General features: G+C 42.8%; 1 protein-coding gene and 1 long non-coding RNA gene across 2 annotated transcripts in view; both read left to right on the top strand.

Annotated features, from left to right (window-relative positions):
- Window positions 1–20,300, top strand: part of GNAS (GNAS complex locus) — a 135,785-nt gene that overhangs the window by 12,296 nt on the left and 103,189 nt on the right. The window lies entirely within an intron of this gene.
- Window positions 5,620–7,434, top strand: LOC146542982 (uncharacterized). Its single transcript, XR_014887738.1, has 2 exons — window positions 5,620–6,402; window positions 7,264–7,434. It is a non-coding gene; the product is annotated as an uncharacterized LOC146542982 (long non-coding RNA).

The raw sequence follows: 20,300 nt of genomic DNA, 5'->3' as shown, positions 1-20,300 counted from the left end.
CTATCTGCTGCTTGTAAGACTAAGTTTGCAGTTTAAACCCGTATTCTCCTGACTCATGATCTTTGTCTGCCCCTGGCACATCTGTTCCAAACTTCAGTGCATTCAGGCAGTTCTTCTGATTGTTTTGTATATCAAAACCAAAAGGATTGTTCCAGGTTAGTTGTTTTTCTTTACAGTTTCATCAATGAAAAGCCCTGAACCAGCTTTGAGCCATGCCTTGCAGCATCCCGGTGTCTGCTTTCTAGGATGGGCAGCTATTGCCCAATCTCTGATTCACACACTAAGTTTTGATGAATAACCTCATTCAGGGTGGTGTGCACCGACTCAAAAACGTCACAGCTAGAGGAACTGTTAAAATTGGATATGTACTATTAGTTATTCCTTTTTTTTTTTTAAAGCTTATTTCTTATTCCTAACTGATCACAGAACACTACAGAAGGATTCATTGCAGACAGAAGTACTGTTCTCAATTACTTTATACCCTACTTTTGTTTGCCTGTCTTTTGTTGACAATGTGGATTTATGGGGCAGCTTTCTTTGATTGCTTCCCTTTCAACTTTGCCTGTGCCTTTTTATAATTGCAGATGATTTTTGACACATAAGCAGCACTTACATGAGTGCATTTTTGTAGGACAGATGGTGTAGTTGCCTAAGCTTTGGCAGGCTAGTCTGTATGCTTGAGGCTGTGTTGTTAAGTACACCTTCCTTGTTATGTTTCTGCTCTCTTAAAATTATTAACTGACATACTTTCTAAAACGCTGACAAGGATGTTTTTAAACATTCTGAAGGACACTAACTACTGTTGAATAAAGTTATGGGGAAGTACAGTGCTGCAGGAACAGGAAAAATAAGAGGTTATGAAACTGTTTTCTTGTCCCTTTAGCCCTTTTTATCACTTTGTGTGAATATTTGGAAGGATAACTATGTGCTAACCTTGAATGCTTAATGTTGGGACTAACTTTTGCTTGCTGTTTACCAGAATAGCAGGGTCACTGTGTAACAGCAAAAGTGTAAGCAAATGTCAACATGGGTCACTGATATCTTAACAGAAGGCTCTGATTAATAATAAAACAAAGTGGTGGATTTTAGGGCGGGTTAAATTTGTCGCAGGAGCGCCCTCAAGTGCTGGTACAATTTAAAGGTCTGATGTTGTCTCTCACAGGACACCACTGGGGGTTCATTAGCTGGTGCTTGATGCTTTGGCATGTTTAGCCCTGTAAGAGCATGTACATTATTGTGGTGTAACGTTTAGTGCTCGTCAGAAACTGTGAGATTATTTTAAGTAAGTAGCAGCATGAAACAAAGTGTGCTGGTTTGGGGTTTCTTCTTAAATTGCTGTGTTTTAAGGAAACTTTTGTCAGGACCAGTTTGGTGGAAGTGATGGTAGAAGCAGTCCTGGGTGCAGGAGCTTCCTTCAGACAGGTTCTTGGTGAGCTGGATCCCATAGGATTCCAGTTTGTAGTTCAGGATGCTCAGTGTCAGCAGAGCCAAGCGCACAGCTCAATTAAATCTTCAGCTCCCATGGCCACATCTTAGGTTGTGCAGAGAGGAGTCCTCTCTGGTCCGACTCGTTGCCTTAGCAAAGGATTTTGCTGGGTTTAGATGTGGTGTTCACTCACTAGGTACTGGCATAACCACAGCTGTTAGGTAGTGGACTTCCAACTAATACGCTGTTTGTAGTGGTGTAAGACTGAATATAACTCGTGGCAGTACAGAGCAGCTGTGTTCTGCTAGGGATGTTGGACCATCACAACAAACTGGTGTTACTGTGGTTGAGTGAGGAGTCTGGAGCTTTTATTACCATTCTGCAGCTTTGTGAACCGAGTTCCCATTCTCCTGGATGTGGCTGCAGCAGGGAGCCCTGGTGACAAGCTCGCTCTGCAGCTTCTCAGCAGTAAAGCTGCAGTTGTATCCAAAATTGCAGCATCTGTTTCAGCTGGCTGACAGCACTGGCTGTGTGATTTCCGTTGTTCTCCAGAATCCCTTTCAGTTGAGCTTCTACCTCTTGTCTCCCAGCACATCTGATCAAAGCAGGTCAAGTCAGCCTTGTTCAGATGCAAAGGCAGAATTGCTGAGTGATACTGGGTTGTCTGCAGAAGTGAATTTAGTCTGAGAACAATTCCACGGGGGTAATGCAATCATAGCTCCTAATAATTACCTAGATCTGCAAAATGAACATTTGAGGCATTGCTGAGAGAAGACAGCCTTTATAATCCTCCCATTGTATTAAAAAAAAAAAAACAAAACAAAGCCCTTTCCTCTTAATTCCTAAGGGGTATTTTTGTAAAGACACTTCAAAGTCTCTATTTTATATTCCTTGCATGTACTATTCAAATGTGTATTTCATGGCGTCCTTTTGTGTGGGTTTCTCCAGATCCAGAGAGAATAGCAATTGTGATAGTGATAGCAATCTGTGGAATGAAGAATTGCAACATTTGGGCCATGTCCACTCTTTAAACGTTTGAGTCTAGAATCAAGCAGGAAGAAAGTGAGAGGTCAGAAGGAAAAGAATTTAGAAATCAATCATTTGATATGAGAAAAATAGTGACACATCTTTAAAATAAACAAATCTAAATGTCAGTGGCTCTGTGGGGATCCAGTAGCCCAGGATCACTTTTTTTTTTTTTTTTAAAGAAAAACAAAGAAAGTTTTAAAGCTTTTTGGCTCAAATGCTGCTCCTAGCTACATGTGTACAGTTGTGCACCACTCTGTTGTTAGGTGACCTTGTGCTAGCTTTGATTTGCACAAAGGAAAATGACTGCTTTTGTTTCCCTGGAGGCTTTACCACGCCGGAGCAGTGCTGGGAAGAGTTGGGTTCTGTGGTCCAGTCCCTGTTATGGCTGGCTTAGTGCTGGCTGCTACAGGCTGGAGGAAGATGCTCCTAATTATTTTGGGTAGAGCTCTGGATGAGACACCCAGCAGTCTCCTTAAGATACAAAGGTAGTATATGAAGTACTTCATGTAGTGTTTCTGAATACAGACGTTAAAGACGCTAAATATTGTGTTCATGGGAAAGCTGTTATATTTGTTTCTTTTTCCCTAGCATAATTTATTTTTCAGCATAGTATACTTTTATTTACATATTCAACTTTAGTTTTGTCTTACTACATTGTAAACTATTTGAGGAACAACCTAATTCTTTCTGGAACGGTGTTATCCCAGAATAAATATGACCTCATACAAAGGAAGCCTTTCACTGCCATCACACCCTGTTGGTGTTGTGGATACCAGCCTACCTGTTCATCTGCGAGCCCTGCACAGCTCTGGGGTTGCTGTCTCTGGATGTCTCCCACCGTTTGGATTCAGGCATGCGGTTAAATACGCTGCTGAAGTAACAGTTCTATGCATACAGAGTCCTTCATCCTGCCCGATAGTTCTACATGATCACAGCAGGAGATGCTAGATGATATTTCACCTTCAGAAAAGGATCAACAAGTCTTATCTTAGCTGGAGGCATTAGGATGTGCCATAGCAAATATAAAGAGGTATTCCAGAGCAGGAATGGTCTCCAGGAACATCTTGCAGTGTGGATAGGTGCTGTTAAGAACTGGAGTGTATTTTCACGGAAGATACATGTGTTCCCTTTTCTCCTCATTCCTTTTGCTGAGTTGAAATCGAATACTGGACAGACATTGACTGAGGAGATCTCTGCACCTCAGCTCTTTATCGAACTCTGAGCCAGGTGCTCCAGAAATGGCTGAGACCTGTGTTGAAGCCAGCTCTGCAGAAGAGATATACAGCAACAAGCATCACGCACTGTCACGGGGACTGCTGGCATTGTTTCTTTGTTCTGTTTATACCTGCTCTGCTATGCCCTTTCCTGCCCTGCCCCTTATTCCCTTCCCCCTAAAAATAAGACATTTCTGCTTCTTGAGCAACCAAAATCAAGAAGAATAGAAAAACAACAATAGGGCCATAAAGAATAAGTTGTGATGTTGCCAGCTGTGACTGTCAGTTGTCCCATCATAATTATTTTTCCTCAGAGCTGCAATTCATGGCATAATGACACTGAACTCTTGCTGTCATTCCAAACGAACTGCATTTTGGAGCTCCTAGAAGTATTGAGAAATGTTTCAAATACCTGAGAAACTTATAACTGGAAGGTATATTTGCCTATAAAGTTCCGTAACTCTGGGAGAACTCTGTTTTTTAGTGTCTGGGTTTTGCATCTTTGTGATAAATGGCACTGAAATGCTCTTCCATGGCACTGTAGCTCGCTGTACTTCCTGTTACAGCTCTCTCTGATGTGTAACCTGTCACCCTGCTGTGGAACTGGGGTTGGTTTTGCAACAGGAGACTAAAAGCAGGAACCTTGTTCTCCAGAGAGGAAATCTGCAGGTGTTGGAGCTTGTTGGTAGTGGGTGGGAGACAGCATTAGTGTGGCACCTGAGTTCCCTGATGGAAGGTGCTGCTCCTGCTGAAGCGGGCGCTGCACCCGGCCCTCGTGGCGTTACCTGTAATCCCAAAGCTGTTTATGCTACATGTGCGGTCTGTGAATCCTTCCCAGGTGCTAATGGAAATTTTTAACATCAGTTTCAGAAGGTGTTAATAACAGAGCAAAAATCCCACAACTTTGGAATCTCCTTGGTAGATAATCACAGCAAATAGAACCACGTACTTCTGCCTCTGGTTGTGGTGCTGCTGGTAGGTCATCTCCCACCTGACATTGGAGCTGCTGTCACCCCCGTGTCCCAGGCTGCCCATTTGAGACAGGAGCCAGGGCTGTTCCTGGGGCCACCTCCCAGCCACCACCTCTGGGTGCCTCTGCAGCAACCCCAGCGCTGTCTGAGGCCAAGTCTGCTGTTGTCCCACAGCCACATCAGGTGAGTTCCAGAGGAACTCCTTGCTCCCATGCTGACGAGGCCCTGAGCTGCCCCTGGAGCCCCTTTGCTGTGTGCTGGGTACGTTCCAGCCCAGCATTCCCATCCCGCACTGCCTCTGCTGGGCTGCTCCCTCCCTGACTGTTTTTCCAAGTAGAAGGGCACGGGGCAGTCTGTATGGCTTAGTGTCTTTTTTTTATTTTATTTCTCTCCCTTATCCTGATCTCCCCTGGAAGCAGCAGTCATCTCAATGCATGCTTTGTGGAAACAGAGCTGTCTGAGCCCTTTAAGTGCAAGATGAGCTCAGGTAGAAGGAACGCAAAGAGCTCCTTTCATCAGCCAGGGCCCCGCCAGCGGCTTCGGGGCATGTCCGGCCAGTTATAAATGGATCATGTGTTGCTATTTTTAGCCAAGAGAGGATTGTAAATATAAAAGGGTATAAAGTGCAAAACTTAGCAACAGTGGCGTTTGCTTTTCTTTTTTTTTTTTTTCTTTTTTCTTTTTTTTTTTTTTTTCCCCCCCTCCCCGTTGGCAGGAATGTGTTTGGAGGGGAATGAAGTTACAGCAGGAGTGGGTGATGGCGTTTGGATTTTGCACAGCAGACAACTTGTAAAATATATAATATCCATAGAAAGGAGGGGCAGCGGGAGGGGAGCACAGGCTTTTCTGATACTGTTGAAAGAGATCCCAAAGTGCTGCACACAATGAAATGCAAGCGGGGAGGGAGGAGAGTGGCTGCGTGCGTGCAGGGGGAGCGGGGGCCATGCGGAGGGGCTGGGAGGAAGCTGGGGGCAGGAGGAGGGGGTGCGGATGGTGGGATGGGGTGTGGGGATGGTGGGACGGACGTGGGGAGTGGGATGGGGAGTGAGGGTGGTGGGCAAAAGGGTTGCGTGGGGAGGAGCGGAGCGCTGCCTGAGTGGGGACAGAGTTCAGCAAATGGAAAACACTGACATTTGTAAAAATAGCAACTGCTGGGTTAAAAATAGCAGCTGGTGAAATAAACGTGCAGTAACTTCTGAAACCCCCATGGGAACTTCTCCCTTCTTATCCATTCCTGCTCTGTTCCTTATGCCTTCTCTGGCTAGAAGTCCCAAAGCAAATCCCTCTGCAGATCAAAAATATTAAAGAGGCACTTTGTGCACTGCAGAGAATGAGATTTGGGTACTATTGGAATTTTTATGGATTTTTTTTTTGTTTGTATGTGCTGAAGCTTTGTGCCAGATGTGGGGGACAACAAATTCCTCTTTCGCCGAGCTTCCTGCACAGTCTTGGGACAGACCAGTTAGAAGGTTTGGGGGCTGCTTTTCACTTCTCTTCCTCATCTACTTTTTTTTATTTTTAATTTTTTGGTGTGTGGTTTCCTTTGGTGCTTTTTTGTTCCTTTTGCTCTGGTGTTCAAGACCCTCTGTCGCCTCTGGGAGTGCAGATCTCAGCGCTGTCATCCCATTCTGGCCCCTCGGCTCTGGCAGCGGCAGCAAGCAGACAGATGGATTATAAATCCTGCGCAGAGCTGCGGCTCAAGGGCAGCAGGCAGCCGGGGCCCCAATCCTGCCGGGGCACTGGGCTCCCCGCAGCTGGGAAGGTGCGGGCTTGTCTCCAGGGGACTGCATGGTGGCCAAGGAAGGAAGCAGCAAGCTGTGTGATAGGGAAGGGCAGGGAGACATTGAGTGGCTTTTCTTTGGGCTAGGAGGCTGAACGATCCCATTTCTTAATGGGGCTGACAGTGTGCTGGGGAGCAGGAGGGAGTGGTGGTTGGGCTGCGTGAAGGAGATGCTCAGCTCTCTGCAGGGCTTGCAGGAGTCTTGTTGGATATCTCTTGCAGCTCTGGCTATGAACTTGACTTGTTTTGACTGGACAAGATAACTGAGGCAAAAACAACTGTTGTAACAGACAGCCAGGCTGGTTTCCTGAAGCTGCCTCAGCCACAGGGTAGGGATAAGTAGAAGGGTCCTTAAGTTAGAAGCAGCTACGACTTTAATACTTTTTTTTTTTTTTTTTTAAGATAGAGATCTCAATCTTGCTGCCTGGCAGTCTGTCACCTGGGCTGAGAGCACTGCAAGAGTTCAGTGCTGACAGCCCTGGTCACTACCAGCAGGGTCTGCAGCTCATCCCTTCCCTGCATCCATTGCCCTGCCGTGCACTTTGTGCCCATGCTCTGGGGCTGATTATCACAGGAAACACGCTTAAGGAGAGATTGCTCTAGATTCTTTGCTGGTGTGTTACCAATACATCTGGAAGTGATAGCCTTTAAACTGCAGATGGATGCCTTTGTCCTGGCCTGTGCTCCCAGGTGTGGTCCAGGTGCTTCTGCTGCAGCAGGAGGCGGCCTGGCGAGGACGTCCCATCTGGCAGAGAGAAGGGGGGAGGAGGATGGCTGTAATTGTATTTAGTAAGCTAAGCCCTCAGCATTAATTTGTGTTCTGTTTTTTTTTTTTTTTTTAAGGATTGGACATTCCACAGCTTGTTTCTCTGGATCACTTTAAATTAGTTTTGATGTTTAAATATAATTTGTATGAAGCCTGTCTAAATCTTTTAACCAGTGTATTTCTGACAGCCCAAATATGCTTTCATTTGATAGAGTAGCAAAAAAAGAAATAAAAAAATACTACTAGTATTTGAGCAAAGCTGTTTTGTTTTTAAGTTGGGTTGTTCATATCCTTCTAATTTGATCATTTCATATTCAATTCAGCTCATAAAAAGTACACAGCAACTCCTATTATAAATCTAAACTGAACATTCATTTTCTTATCAAAATATTATTATAGAAAAATATTAGTCATTCTCCTTGGCATAGTAAGCAAAGAAACATGTGGATGTGTTAATTTATTCCAGACCCAGCGAGGAAGGATAGTTTATATAAGTAAAGCAAATAATTCTTGCCTATTTAATAATTAGATCACTTTAACGATAGTTGACTAATGGTCAGATGTCTGAAACACATTTTGGCCATTTCTGTTCTTCAGGGAATTTAACATTTAAAGAGCATTTTTTCCAGGAATTGTCATTTTTAAATGGTTACCTTTTCACATACTTAATATGCGTTGCCCTTCATAATTTATGAAGTCTGAACTGGATGAAAACAGCTCAGATGTAGCTGAGATTGGTCCCTTGGGAGTCTGCGAAGAAATTAAACTGAGATTATAAATCCTGTGTATATCTACATTACAGTCCTTCGCAAGATATGTGCATTTCACTGCCTAGTGTGAGTAAAAAGATTTTGGTTCTCAGAAACGATGAAGTATTGGTTAGTCACATATTATTTTCAGTGGTTAATGGGCTCTTGAATTTATATATCTAATTCCAAATTAGCTTGGTGGTACAGCGGTGGAAAGTCTCATTATTGTACTATAAATGTGGCTCTGGTGGTATACAAAATGCCTGTATTTCCATGTCACAAGTTGTTAGATATTAAATTCTTAGCATTGCCTTCTGAGTTATTCTTCTGTTTAAAACTGTTTTAACGTTGTGTCCTTTTCCCAACTTTGGGGACACAGGCAACGTGTCTTTTCATGTGAGTAATTGATACCAGTGAGGTAAGATTAACTCCTAGGATTACATTATTTCATGACAGAATTCCGCAATCGTATAGTTTCATTTGCCTGAGCTTTAAAGAAATCAATGCAGTGTTTGTGTTACTTGTAGGTAATAAAATTAAGCTCCTTACAATGGTATGATGGTGAGGATATTGTTTATAGAGTATGAACATACACAGCAAGCACTTAAACATTCTTGGGTATTTTAACTGCCCTCTAAAATAATAATAAATATATGTATATATCGGAGTCAGGAGTACGGTAATTGTTTAGTATATTATTTGAAAGGGACAACATATGTTATTAAAATGTCAGATAAAATGTATTTGTTGTGTAGAGAATATGTAAAGGGAACTTTGAGAGCACATGCAGTACCGGCTTCTGACAGCACAGATACTCTGCTTCGGAGCAGTCACGGTTGTGGTCGTGCTTTCCTTGTTTGTTCAGAATGATTTTTGCAGAAGCAGAATTTTTGGCTGCGTGGTGGGCATTCCATACTGTTCTTTAGAATAATGACACTTCCTTATTAAAAAACAAAACAAAACCAACAAAATTGCAAAGCAAAAAGTCTCTCTGATGATTTCTGTTTTTCCTGGTAAGCTTTTCCTGCTGCATGATATCACAGTGAGCACATAAATGAGGGGGCAGTTTGAGCCAACCTTTGCAATGCTTGCACTTCTGCTTGGAAACATCCCTCTCTCTTTTAAAGTAATACTGAATTTATCAAATTCAAGATGAGATAAATTTATTTAAGCCATTGGATAATACGCTCTTCATTATTGCAATTAATTTATACATAGCAATACATGAGTTCAGTATTTAAGTGTTTAAGTTTTAATAATAATATGGATATAGTTAATATTTCTCAGACGTAGGATATTCTTAATGATTTACAGCTGGTCAGATTTTTTCATATTAGTTGCATTACATGATTATCAGATTAGTAAAGTTTCTTCTGTTGGTGTTAATATACTTTGTGCTGAAAGCCCTGGGCTTGCATGGAGCTGCTTTGCATGTATCTGAAGATCACTGTGTGCAGTTATGCTGGCCAAGCGCTGGGAAGCCAACTTCATCCTGAGTGTGAACTGTTCTGTAAATGTTCAGCTGCAACATACATGTTTTATGGAGAAGTGGGGAACGTGATAGCAGCAACCACAAGATGGGAATTCAGTACTCTTAAGTGCTGGGAGAAAGTAATACCTGATAATTTTGGTTTAGAACTCTAAAAAGTTAAATTAAAATTCCTACATCTGTGTAAAAATTAATGTATAGAATTTTTCTAAATTCTAAAAAAAAAAAAAATCATGTGAAAAACTAGTAAACTGAGAAGCTGTAGCAAGGAATTTCTAAATAAACAAAGGAATGCAATTGATGCTAATTATGTCATTTGTTACTAATCCTTAGTATTGCATACTCCTCCCCTCAGCAGGTAAGTCAATTAAAGTGAAGAAAATGCTGGGAAGGGGAGGTTCTTTTAAAGATCATAAACCCAATTTATTATTAACATGATACAAGTGATACAAATAATTATAAAACCCCCAAATCCTGACTCAAACCAGAAGACTCCCTGGGCTGGAGGTCTGATGCTGCTTCCTCAGTGCTGCTCTGCGCTTTTCTGTGTGCAATAAAAGGAGCAGACATTGAAATTACTTCTTATTAAAAGGGAGTACATATCATCAGAAGGCCATGCTGGACAAGGAAATGTATGACTCGTTTAGCAATGATTTTTGATTATCTGTAACAATTTGCTGTACTGGACCTGCTGAGCTCCAGTTCCTTTCTGTTTGTATGAAAGTATTTTTAATCTTTTTTTTTTTTTTTTTGTGAGCAATGTAAAGAAAAGGCAGTTTGGCAAAAAAACAAACAAACAAAAAAAAACAACAACAAAACTCAGTATTGACTTGGTGTTTGCATATTTGGGAAGGATTCCCTCTGAAATATTCCTAAGGCATTAGAAAACTGGAAAGGAAAGAGAAAGTCACTGCAGTGAAAACCACTGATGCAGTTAACATTTGCTGAAGTGAGGCAAGGCTTTCAGATGTAGGAGCTGCCGAAAGAGCTTGCTTGCTCCTGTGTTTGTACTCAAACTGAGGGAGATCAGCAACTTGCTATTTCAGTTTCTCCCATCGGATTGTGCTGGTTCTCCTGTGACCTGGTGGCCCTGGCTGAAAAGCAAGCTTTGATTGTTGAACTCCTTGTTTGTCCCCCACACCTCAGGCTTTCTCCCATCCTTCTGCAAATCTCCCTGGTCAAAAACCAGCGTGCAGCCAGGTACCAAGTGTGCATACTGTTGGTAAATTAAACATCTCCTCTCGGATGTCTCCCTTGGACAGTGTGTAGCTGCCAAAAGAGACTCCTGCCGACCATCAAGGGGCATTCCCTGCAAAGAGACGAAGTTTCTCTCAGCATTTTTGACAGAGAACTGTCTGACTTCACCAGAACTGCATCCCGAGAGCCCTGATCCCACTTATCCTGCCTTTTTTTTTTTTTTTTTTTTTTTTGCATGGAGTTTGTATGTATGTACTTCTGCTTGTGCAGTTACAAGGCTGTGAGCAGACAGGCTGTAGGACTGGGATTGCTAAATGCACTGTGTTTTACCACAGCTGTGGCAGATGCTTTGCCCAGTAACGGGAAAGCCTTCCAGCTCTGGCTGTGTCTTCTTCGCCCTCCTGCCCTGGCGTGCATTTCTTCCAATTTACAAAACTCCACAATATTCCCCAAATCCCCCCCCCCCAGCTGTTGCCAGAGGTCTGGGCAGAGCCCTGGGGCCTTTGTGCAGCCTGAGGGAGGGGCCGGTCAGCACTTCTCTCACACTTTCCCCCTCCCAGCCTCCACTCCACAGATGTGCTATGTGAGCCCACAGAAGATGTGAGCACTCGGATATGAGCTCTGCTGTGAGAGTTATAATTCAGAAATATAACTTAAGGATTTGAAGTAAATAGTGGCTATCTCATGGGTTTGTGCAAGCTGGCCAGTGAATCCAGCACCTCACCAGTCATTGTGGCTGCAGCAGCCCCAGGCAGCAGTCACGCTCACTGCCAGCAGGCCGGCAGCACTGGGGGCTGTGATGGCCCAGTAGTGGATAAACTGCCTACACTTGGGAAAATGTGGCTGCTGTGGCTGTGCTGAATATGAGAGTTTTCTAAGGGAAGCTGAGTGCTTGTTGTGTTGTGCCACAGCAGGGCACGCCTGCAGCCCTCACACAGGCAGGGTCCTGGACATTTCTCACTTTTTTAGTGTTTTCTAACAAAAAGCATGAGCCGGGGGTGTGGTATGGGGAAGGTGTGATGCTGAGGTGCTGTAGGTAAAGCAAATGAGTGCAGTGCCCTCTAGACAGTACATCTTACAGTGCAAGTTTGGTGAAATAGCGGAAAGTAAGGATAAGCGTTGGAATAGTAATTATGTTGGTTCAGAGATATTGTGCATCAGTACGCGTTATTTTGGAATTATTTGGACTTACACTGAGCTCATCCCTGTACTAATCTGAATGCTTTCCTCTTATCCAACCTGTTCCAGGCTGCCCATACACTGAGTAGACAACTAGCCCATCATTTCTGTAATTCTCATAATCTGATTACTGCCTGCCAGAGCAGCAAGTAACTTCCACTAAAATCCATGATGTACTGCCCTGATGCAGATGTCTGTCCTGGAGTGAAGATTAGCTAAAAATGTAGTGAAGGCTCTTCTGTGCATCAGGAGGCTGAGGTGCTCCTGGGACTGTGACCGTGCTTCAGGTTTTTCTCTTATTGCCCACCTATGTGGCAGGGGGGTTGGAGATTCATGATCCGTGAGGTCCCTTCCAACCCTGGCCATTGTGTGTGTGATTCCGTGATACGTGTGTATGCTTCAGAGAGTGTGACAGCTGACTGCCACAATTTCAAGGCTGAGAAAAATGCTGTGAAGGGAACAACCATATCTTCCTCTAAGAACAAGGTAGCTGCTTTGTTCCACGGCAATTGGTTGTAAGAAAAGCCTCCATGCCTCGCAGCCCGGATGGACAGACCTCCCTTCTGGGCACTGCGGAGAGTTTTGGCTGCTCACAATTCACTCATTCAGATTTTTTGTTTGTTTTTAAGGAAAAAAAATTAAAAAAAACATTAATTATTATTTGTAAAGGGTTAGTGTGTCACTACAGAGCAGCCCAAGTAATGTAATTTTACTATAGTTACCTAGCTTAAAATATATAATTTGTTTATTTTGCTGTTGTTGCCCTGCTGGTTGCTGCTTTTGAGCCAGAAGTGGTCAGAAGTGCCCAGTGGTGGTGTTCGTGGCTCCATTGATTTGGAGTGGCAGTGAAAACTCTCCTTTGATGCAGACCTCACTAGTCTAGCACTGTAGTGCCAGCAGAAAATCATGTGAATCTAGAATTTGTTTTATGAATTTGTTTAAAACCAGCCATTTTGCAGTCCTTCCAAAACTTCCAGAAACAAAGCCCACCCTGACAACTCCCTGCATGGTCCAGATCACCGTTTGCTATTCCCAAAAAGCACGCTGTTTTAGAGGCAGCACCTGTGAGAAAGTACTATTTTCTCTGTAGCTGTAGAGGAAAACATTACAGGTACTTGCTGGCTGGAAACGAAAGATGCAGCAAGCAGCAGCTAGTTGCAAAATAGCTGCTTTAAAGCAGAAGCTGCTTGGCTCAGCCAGAGCTAAAGGGCCAGCCCCAGAATGGAATGCTTATAAAAATAAGATGGTAACCATGCAGCAGAGAAGGAGTAGAGACCAGGAAGTTTCAATGTTACATACAACACGATACTCTGCTTGGAAAAATATTGTCACAATTATAGAGATACAGGCATGAGTCCATAGTTAAGAGGCATAACTGAGTATCTATCATTAGGGTGATTTTAATCTCTCATTTCCAATTTTGTCTGTGGAAGGAACTCCTTTTGGCTTGAAAATTCTCATATGAAATGTTCAGCCAAAGTAGATGTGTCTCATTTGGGGAAAAGTTTGTAGTAATTGGTTAAGGCTGCTTTGGAATTATAGAAGAGGAGAAACTTCTCTTTGGCTTTTTCAAAACTTAACAGTATATGGAGTTATTTAAAGAGTAAAGGATGATGAATTTCTTTTAGTTTAACTATGTTGATGTTTTTTATTGTTTTTTCCTCAAAATGAGATAAAATGCTCCTTTTCTTATAACCTAATGATGAAATGACATCAAGAGAATGATGTAACCTATGAAAGCAGGGATGCTTCAAATCCTGTTATTATGAGAAACAGTAGCATATCTCATTTTCTATACTTAAGAAATAGTGTGCTTTGTATGAGAAGTTTATCTCCTTTTTTCGTTTTTTAGTAAAGGAAGCTGATCTCAGTCCTCGTGGTTTAAAAGACAGGCTGCTCCTTGAGCTCTGATTATGTCCAGAGAGACAAGTTTTGGTAGGGGCTGTGGATAGACAAGAACTAGCAAAAGCCCTCTGACTTCCTCCTTCTTCAGAAGCCTGAGGTGCTCCAGTAAGGCAGCGTGGGCCAGTGAAGAAGGGGTGAATGTGATCAGTGGGGCTGGCACTTTTCCTCTTCGTTGTGTGAGCTGGAGAGACGCTAAATTCGATCACTACTCTGAGTTTAAGAAATATTAAAGAATTTAAAGTCAAAATGCTAGAGAGAAACCAGAATTCCTGCTAGCCTACCATCTTATATATTTGGGTAAAAATGGTAAAGCAGTATTTAAATAATCTGTCTCGCCGTTTCTTTCTTTTTTCTTCTCTCTCTCTGTCGTGATGCATCAGGATGGCAACACAGAAACTGATTTATTTGTTTTTAATCTTTCTCCATTAAGAGTATGTCAACAAAAAATAACTTCCTGTCTTTATAAAAAGAAGCTGCTGCTGAAAAGTGAGTTGATGAGTCTTCTGAGCAGTCTGCTTACAGGCAAACCGTGCCTTCCTGGGACATCCTATAAAGAACGAATACCTTATTCTTCTCATTATAAATTTGTAGCAGCAATCAGTGAAATGTAATAACTTTGCAAAGAAATATAGCCTATGGAATAATATTGCTACAATTTATTTACTTTCCTTGCTTTCTTGAATTTATTTTACTACAAGGGGGACAGAATGGTTCATCTCTTGGGTGTTTAGTGGCAGGAAGACAACTTGTTTGTAGGTGGGTGATATTCTGCTTGCCCTTTCCTGCGTTTTGTGCATTGTCTTGAAATTCCAACCTGCTTAGAATGGTCTTCAGTAAGGCATGTACTCCTGAAGTGGTATCACCCTATGGGCCAGCCTTTGGTTAATTGTGTTACGGCCAGCTCTGTATCTAGAAAACATCCTTCCAGCTGTATCTGGGGTATTGTGTCTGTACTGCTCAAGGTCTTGTAAATGACACAGGCATGGAAGACATTGAGTGCACCCGTGCCTGATGGTGCACTGAGTGCTCTTGGGGCCGGCCTGTGCTGCAGCCTGCTGTTCTTACACGTCCTGGCTGATACCTGATGTCCTCCTGTCCTCAGCACAGTGCTGGTAGGACACGATGCAGTGTGTCCCTGCGTTGTGTGAGCCCTAGTTTGGAGGCTCAATCCCTGTGGGTGTACAGGGTATGGATGTGTCCGTCACCATTACAAAGCTGCTGGCAGAACAGGTGCTACCTGAGAGATGGGGTTGTGTTTGGTGTAACTGTGGCATTGACGAGCTAGATCACTTGTCTACGTGGCTTTCCCTTTTTCTTAAAGGAAATTTATTTTTTCTCATTAAAGGCAAAGATTCTCTCCAAAGGCAGTTGGAAAGGAAAATTAAAAAAACAAAAACAGATAATCTGTTTTCCTTCTGAAAGAAAAGTGGCACTGGGGGGCAGAGAGGCTTGTGGTCGCAGGAGAACAGCAGTGCAGGAGCTGTGCTGCAGGTGTCTGTGCTCGCTGAGAAGCCCAGGGTTCAGCAAGTTTGTATTTTCACACGCTTGGAAAAGATAAATGTTCTGTGTGGATTTCTGTATTACTAATGTTGTTTTAAAAATCTTCAATAGAAAATGTTTGAAAGCATTGTATTTATTAGAAAGACCTGGGCTGACGTGATTCACCTCAGAGAGCACTGAGCATATATATACATATCATCTTCGTGAGGTCTGCCCAGATACTGTGCACTCTCAGAGGCACTGCTTCTGCCAGAGATGTTGGTGTTTACTTAGCAAGCAAGGCAAAATTCTTCAGAACCAGCAAAAAAACTAGGTCTAACAAAAATAGTTTAAGTAAACAAAGATGTTTCTCTTTTGGGAGAAGGTAGCATGTGCCTGTGTAAGGACACGATCCCTACAGTCTGCCCCACCATGGTTTATAAATAAAATAAAAAAATCCACAGTGGGAGAGTTCTTTAAAAAAAAAAAAGAAAAAAAAGAAAAAAAAAAAAAGAAAAAAGAGCTTAGTTGCTCTTCGTTTCCAAGTGCTCACACAGACTGCTGTTGTTTTCTGTCCACTTTTTAGACTACAGCTTTCCTGTGCGGTGTTTGGGATTTATCACAAGTGCTGGTGGCTGCTGGGGGCATGGCAGCAACGCTGGGGGCATGGCAGCAACGCTGGGGGCATGGCAGCAACGCTGGGGGCATGGCAGCAACGCTGGGGGCATGGCAGCAACGCTGGGGGCATGGCAGCAGGCAGCCGTTCCTTGAGGTGCGGGTGGCACCTGCCAGGCCACAGCCCTGCTCTGTCGCCTTGTCACCCAACAGATAATCTCTGTGGGGTGCGACAAGAGAAGTATGAAGGCAGAAAGTGGTCGCTTACTGCAGCAGCACTGATCCCACGCTTTGTGCTTGAGGTTGCAGTGACTGCTTGAGCACTGGCTGCTGGAGTAGTGCCATTTCCAAAAGCAGCAGTCAGTTTATTTTTACTTATTTTTCAATCTTTCGCCCTTTAATTTAGTGAAAGTAAATGGGCCCCGTGCTTGTGAGTGGGTAGTTCAATGTTTTCTGATCATTTTAAAAGAAGAAGTAGTTGGTGATGCTGTGTTACTGTATGGAGGAGTGCCTTGCCGCTAGGGCAGGGCTGATCAGTGGAAGCTGCTGCAGGCCGATGCTGCTTCCACGGTACCACTTTCCTTACTTCGTGTCATGAAAAACCAATTCCTCTTCTACACATGCGATGAAAGAACTTTGTTTTTCAACCAAGATTAGTTTCTGTTTCGGCAAGTTCATGGGCAGTAAAGCGCAGCACAGCACAGACCTGGGGTGTCAGGTGCGTGCTGCCTATGGCGTGCCCTCATTGAGAGCCAGGCTTTCATGTTACATTGGGTCTGAAAGCAAAAACACCAGTTTGAGGACATTGTGGACCTCCATCAGGGTGACTGAGCTGTGCTGTAAATCCTGTGAGGGCTGGGGCCATGTGTAACTTCACTGTAAAGCAGTCTAACCAGTCCCCTCCCCAGCCCTCAGTATATCTGCACCTGATGGCTCAGCCTGGTTGGGGATGGAGCTGAAGGCAGTGACCTTTGCTATCCAGCAGCCTTATTGTCCTCTGTTCCACCTCAGGTGTCACCTGCATTTCCAGGAAATGCACAAAATGAGCAGGACGGATTTTGTCTTTATGGGCATCCTGTGAAGCTTCTTGCCTTGGGAAAGGGTTTGTTTTTTGCTAGGAAATTTGTAGCTCTGTTTAAACTTTTTGTAGTTCATGAAAACAGAAGGAAGGTGCATGCATCTAGGCTTCAGCCTAATCACATAGCTAGTTTTATATTGCTTAAAAACGGGTTGTTTCACTTGACCTTGATGAGAGCTCAAATGAAGTTGCTGCAAAGGAATATAACTTAAAATGTGGCATAGGATGGTCTGGTCCCTTCTAAACCTGTCATAACTGATGAGCTAGAGACTTTTCATGAGGCATTTCAGAAGGAGCATAAACAGTGGAGAAGACTGGTACTTTAATTCCAGTAGATTACTATCACTCGTCTAGGCAGAAAATTTAATTCATTTCTGCATCAAGCTGTATTTCTGGCTTAAGCTTGGATGCCTTTAAAAAGACCAGTCTTTGTTTAAAGACTTTGGGTGCAATATCAATACTTTGAAATGCAGAGAGCAACGTTCTGTTATTTAAAAGGCAGCAATAGAAAAAATGTAATATCTGTGATAGTGTCAGCATGCTCAGTATCATATCGTACCACCTGAAGCTTCTGGGGACGTTTTCCTACAACCCTGTTAGATCTGACCCTGCGTGGATCAACTTCTGCACATTTTTTTCAAGCCAGTGGGATTGCAAACAAGGATGTAGAGTCTGCAAAGTAGTAAAATTGCAAAGGGAAGACACTGGAGTTGGAGGAAAGGGACTTTAATATTTAGTTTCTTTTTCTTGGCGTTATTTAGACTCCCAAATGACAATGTTTCTAGTTTTCTAGCACAAAAGAGGCCTCACAGCGTTCAGGATCCGCTGTAAAGTCCTTGTACAGATCATTCTGTTTCCCAAACAGTTTATCTCGTTCAATGATATTTTTATTTCGCAGCTACAGTTTATACACCCTAATGTGTGGTATTTTTGGAAACCTCCCATTTATCTAACAATGAAAGCCAGGATAGAATATCAGCTTTCATTTAGGTTTTCCTGAATTTTCTACCATTAAACCAGTAATTTCTTTTAAAATTAAATTTTCTTTTAAGGAGAAAGGAGGAAATAAAGGATAATTAAAATACTATTTAAAACAAACAGGATAAAAAAGGAAAACAGCATCAATTTCAAATAACTCCAATAGTCTAGGTGGTCTTTGCTGCAACGTGTATATCACTATAAAATATATTCTGAATCACAGGGACATAACTGTGCTGCACATGCAGTGTGGGTGCTGTAAGTAGTCGTGTGCTGACCGTCATAGCGTTCAGTTTGTGCACATCAGTGCCGTGGCTTAAAAACGAGCTGTGGGGAGAGACCGTGAGAGTGGGGAGAGGGAATCGAAACACAAAACGTTTGCACAAATTGACTTCTAGAAAATCAAAAAGGAGCTGGTGTATTTTCTTTTTTTAATTGACCCAACCACCTGAAGGGAGCTCTGTGCACGCAGTCGGTCACAGTAGCACTTTCATTTCTGTCACAGAGGTCTAAATAAATGAATTGGCCATCTGCAATTAATTCGCATTGTACAAATAGTTTGAAGACTGAGTAGTCTGTCTTCTGAACAGAGCAATCTATTTTTAGCTTTTCAAGCAAGCCTGTTTTGTGCTCTTTGTAGAGTCAGCGACATTCTTTCAATTTTTCAGCTTAATTAACACAAAAGAAATTGTAATCTGAGAAGGCTGCAGAAACAAGAAGCCCCTGAAAAGCATGAATTTGCAAGAAAGCAGATGAAGGCAGCTTTGCAAAAGATAGGCAGCCGGCAGAAAGGAAGAAAAAGTTCAGAGCAGTCTGGGGGATTCTAGCTGGGTGCTGGGAGGGCTGATTTGATTTGCAGCGAATGCTCACGGGTCCTGTAATGAATGGGGAATCCTTTAGTCTGAAAATAAGAGCTACAAAAAAAAAATAAAATCACAGCTTTCTGAAAGAGATGATAGCTACTTGCAGATACTTGTAGATAAAGCAGATTTTGGTGGAATTACATCCAGCTGGTTAGCCCGGGTGTGAGCATTGCTGTCTGCTTCCTGGGTGCTCAGGGAATGCTGGATCCCCTCTGGATGGACTCTGTTTGCTGTTACGGGTAAATCCATGCACGTTTATTAGAATCATGCTCTAGCAAATGCAAAATCTACGTGCCTCGGATGTTGTATTCTGTACTACATTTGTTAGAAGATTTGTAATGATCATTTAAGGCAGAGAAGGCATAGCTTATTGTGCAGAGGGATTTTAATTAAAGTGTTAGTTCCAGAAAAAGGAAATTAAAAAAACTGAATAAACAACTGACCACCAATTGCAATCATGTTAAGAAATAGTACTTTGAAATGACAACATTTCTGTGCCTGCTGGCAGGTGCTTTTTTTCCTGTTTAGGTTTATTAAATGGAGAGCATTAGTATTTCCGTGCATGAATACTGTGCTCTTGTAGCACGTAAACTTCCCAATGGAATATCTTCCCAAGTATCTGTTAGTGGGTGCATGTTTAAAATGTGCAAACAGTGAAAGGAGAAGTCATAAACCTCCCTTCTTCAGATCTGTGCAGAGAAGCCCCACGTACAGCACTGGAAAGCACTGCGGGGACGCAGGCAGCCTTGTCCTGCTGATTGCCACTGCGTTGTGGGAGCACAAATGGATTCCTGCAGCAACCGCTGCTCCCATTGCTGTTATGATCCTAAATCACCCGTCCTGTCTTGTCAAAGATAAAGTGCACATTCTGAGTTGTATAGAGTGCAGTGTGTGTTTTAGAGGCGTTTATTTGCATAAAAATACAGTGACATTTCTAATGGGATTCTTTTGTGAGAGTTGTGGTAGGCAGATCAAAGAAATCCACCACATAGATCCAGCTGGGACTTCAGATACCAAAATACCTCTAAATATCTATATCTCCCCTCTAGATGCTGTTGAATTGCTTTCCCCTTCGAATCTCAAGTTAATCTGATTCCTTCCCAATATTTTTATGAAGTCCTGTTGCTCGTAACAGAAGAGATGTGCAGAAAAAGGGTTTGTTTAACAAGCTGAACTTAGCTCTTGAAACTCCAAGCACTTTCAAATGTATCAAACTGAAATGGAATCCACAAGTGATGTCTGATTAAAATTCTTCAATTTCATAAATGTTCTCCAGTAGAACACCATTGGTTTGTCCATTCTAACCAGCTTTGTAAGACAAGAGCCTGACCTCGTAAAGCAAGCAGGAGGGCTGACAGTCCTCGCTTTTCCTCACTGTAGAAACAGCAAATGAAAGCTGCAGCTGGGGGAAGAAGCTCTTCTTCAGGAACAATAAGAAATGTACACAGTTGTTGGAATGCCCACATGAAGGGTTAAGGAGGTACGTAAGCGGCACCTGAGGATAACTGACCAGCAATGCTGAAAGCAGAGGGGAACTGTGAGCAGTGTTGGGAAGGTTCTTTGCTCACTTAAAAACTTTGGA

This window comes from Meleagris gallopavo, chromosome 22 (assembly GCF_905368555.1).
Source record: "Meleagris gallopavo chromosome 22, MGAL_WU_HG_1.1, whole genome shotgun sequence".
Taxonomy (NCBI): Eukaryota; Metazoa; Chordata; class Aves; order Galliformes; family Phasianidae; genus Meleagris; species Meleagris gallopavo.
This window is presented reverse-complemented; position numbering and strand designations above follow the sequence as displayed.